Source organism: Garra rufa, unplaced genomic scaffold, assembly GCF_049309525.1.
Source record: "Garra rufa unplaced genomic scaffold, GarRuf1.0 hap1_unplaced_338, whole genome shotgun sequence".
NCBI lineage: Eukaryota > Metazoa > Chordata > Actinopteri > Cypriniformes > Cyprinidae > Garra > Garra rufa.
The window spans coordinates 11,396-14,973 of NW_027394606.1; the positions used below are offsets into that span (position 1 = coordinate 11,396).

General features: G+C 37.8%; 1 long non-coding RNA gene across 1 annotated transcript; it reads right to left on the bottom strand.

Annotated features, from left to right (window-relative positions):
• Nucleotides 1–2,489: 2,489 nt before the first annotated feature.
• LOC141317108 (uncharacterized) lies at nt 2,490–3,477 on the bottom strand. Its single transcript, XR_012351729.1, has 2 exons — nt 3,427–3,477; nt 2,490–3,324 (listed from the first exon to the last, which is right to left on the bottom strand). It is a non-coding gene; the product is annotated as an uncharacterized lncRNA (long non-coding RNA).
• Nucleotides 3,478–3,578: the final 101 nt, after the last annotated feature.

Below are 3,578 nucleotides of genomic sequence, written 5' to 3' on the forward strand. Positions count from 1 at the left end.
ACTGAATATTGGCATGCAGATGTGTTCAGGCCGGCGCTTTTATCAAACATATGAAGTTTGGTGAAGATTGAACATGGCATGCTTGAGTGTAAGTCATGACATATCCTGCTACCAACAGGTGGCGCTATTACGAAATATTGGCTTTTAGATGTCTTCAGGCCAGGACTGTTGGCAATCATGTCAAGTTTGGTGCAAATTGTACATTGCATTCTTAAGTTAGTGCAAAACAAGTAATTTGCTGTTGCCAGCTGGTGGCGCTATGACTATAACTAAATATTGGCATGTAAATGTATTCAGGCCAGGACTCTTATCAAACATATTAAGTTTGGGGCTGATTGGACATTGCATGCCTGAGTTACAGTAACTTCCTGTTTCATTGCATTAAGAGTATGCTTTAGCACTTAGCTAAATGTTGCTAACATGTTTCTAGCATGTTGCTACCCTATTTAACACTTGTTGATATTTTTAAAATGTTGCTGGGCATCCACATCGGTATTAAACATGTGACTTTCTGTTGCCAGCAGGTGGCACTATGACTATAACTGAATATAGGCATGGGCTTGTGTTCAGACCAGGACTCTTATCAAACATATTAAGCTTGGGTCAGATTGGACATTGTATGCATGAGTTACACTTATTTTTCTTTGTATTAATATCATGCTTTAGCTCTTAGCTAAGTGTTGCTAGCATGTTTTAACATGATTCTAACATGATGCTAGCCTATTTAAAACTTGCTAAAGCTTTTTAATATGTTGCTAGGAGTCCGTAACACCATTAAACATCACTTCCTGTTGTCAGCAGGTGGCGCTGTGACTATAACTGAATATGGGCATGTATATATCTTCAGGCCAGGAGTCTTATCAAACATGTGAAGTTTGGGGCTGATTGGACATTGCATGCCTGAGTTACAGTAACTTCCTGTTTTATGTCTTTAACAACATGCTTTAGCACTAAGTAAGTGTTGCTAGCATGTTTGAGTACGTTTTGAACTAGTTTAGCACTCAATGGCTTTTTTAGTGTGTTGCTAATAGTGTGTCACAGTGTTAAACATGTCACTTCCTGTTGACAGTAGGTGGCGCTATAACTATAACTGAATATTGGCATGTAGACATCTTCAGGTCACGACTGTTATCAAACATGTGAAGTTTGGGGCTGATTGGACATTGCATGCCTGAGTTACAGTAACTTCCTGTTTCATTGCATTAAGAGCATGCTTTAGCACTTAGCTAAATGTTGCTAACATGTTATAGCATGTTTCTAGCATGTTTCTACCCTTTTTAACAGTTGTTGAATTTTTTTTAAAATGTTGCTAGTCATCCACAACAGTATTAAACATATGGCTTCCTGTTACCAGCTGGTGGCGCTATGACTATAACTGAATACAGGCATGGGCGTGTGTTTAGGCCAGGATTCTTATCAAACATGTTAAGTTTGGGGCTGATTGGACATGGTATGTCTGAGTTAGAGTAACTTCCTGTTTTATTGTATTATTAGCATGCTTTAGCATATTAGCTAAGTGTTGCTAGCATGCTTTATTATTTTTGTAGCATGTTGAATATTAAGTTTGGGTCAGATTCAACAGTATATACATGAGTTACAGCAATTTCCTTTTGTATTTGTATTAATAGCATGCTTTAGCTCTTAGCTAAGTGTTGCTAGCATGTTTTAGCATGTTTGTAGCATGTTGCTAGCCTATTTACGACTTGTTAACGCTTTTCAATATGTTGCTAAGAGTCCGTAACAGTGTTAAACATGTCATTTCCTGTTGTCAGCAGGTGGCGCTATGACTATAACTGAATTTGGGCACTGACATGTGTTCAGGACCGGACTGTCATCAAACATGTGAAGTTTGAGGCAGATCGGACATCGTATGCCTGAGTTATAGCAACTTCCTTTTTCATGGCGAAACATCAAAGTTTGTCAGGCCGCCACGGACACGCCCATCGACGAAAACTCTAAAGCTTCGCAATTTAACATCGCAAAGGCCTTATGATGATACTCAGCAAATTTGAAGATGATCGGATAAAAACTGTAGGAGGAGTTCGTTAAAGTACGAGGCCTGAAAATGGCAAAAACTGCACAAAAATCGTACAGGAAATTCAATATAACGGACTTCCTGTTGGGTTTCGGATGTTGCACCAGGAGACTTTTTTGTAGGTATTGGTGTGTTACACATGTGTACCGAGTTTCGTACATGTACGTGAAACGTAGCTCGAGGCGCACTCCGTTGAAATTTTATAGGTGGCGCTATCGAGCCATTTTGCCACACCCACTTTTGAAAACCATATCAGATGTAAATTTTCGCCAGGTCTGATGCGTGTGCAAAGTTTCGTGAGTTTTCGGGCATGTTTAGGCCCTCAAAAAGACTTTTCATTTTGGAGAAGAAGAAGAAGAATAATAATAAACGGAGCAATTCCAATAGGGTCCTCGCACTGTAGTGCTCGGGCCCTAATAAAAGCGAAGTCAATAAATAATGATAAAAACAATAATTTAATGGTGGTATCCAAACCATTCAATTTAATTCAAGTATTATATCAGATACATTTAAAAACTTCAATGCACATGTATAAGTCTATTAATAAGCCTAGTAAAAAGTAGATATTACATAAATACATAAATAATAAATATTATTGATATCTGATATCAAAACTATAAAAATATCTGATATCTTAACTGATATCATAGTTTAACAGATTAACAGTCAATATGACGGCAATGTAACAACACGCACATAGCCTCACAGATGCATGCACGCAGACAAGGCTTGCTTTACTAAGCCCATTACTGAGTGTATTTGTGTTTATGAGTAGGGTGAGCCCTTGTCTGTGTGCCTGTATCTGTGCTCTGTGTGTGTTGTTACATTGACTGTGTTAAGGGATAGTTCACTTCAAAATGAAAATTCTGTCATATATTCACCCTCAAGTTGTTTTCAAGAGTTTCTTTCTTCTGCTGAACACAAAGGAAGATATTTAGAATAATGAAAAAAAAATACTATGAAAGTCAGTGGGTCCAGTTAACTGGTTACTGACATTCTTCAAAATATCTTCCTTTGTGTTCAGCAGAAGAAAGAAAATCACCAAGTTTATTATCAAGTTTCTAAGCTAATGAAGCAAATTGTTGTAAAAGCTGTGAAAATCCTTTGGGATGACTTCCTTCAGGTCTTGGAGGTGTTTGAATTTCAGCTCTTTGATCTTCAGGCGGTCTAAATAGAGTGGGGTGACTGTGTGGCTGTCTGAGGTGGAGTTTCGGAGTTGGTGACTTGGATGTGGATGCCAGTCATCAGAGTGGTTGATTTTGAAGTCCATCATTCCATTGTTGTTGTACCTAATAGCACAAAATATAACACAACATCATAATCACTGTAAGATTTCATAAAATAATTTGCAACATCATAATGTCATGCATAAGATTTACATTGGTAATTACCTGATGGCTCTGATATCGTGGACAGTTGGGTCACCATCTGACAGAGTTCCTTTAAGGACACAAACATGGTTGCAAAAAAAAAAAAAAATGAATAAAGGTCAAATGATCATTTCCCTAAGTTATACGGCATGTTTACGTATGATAACGAGGCA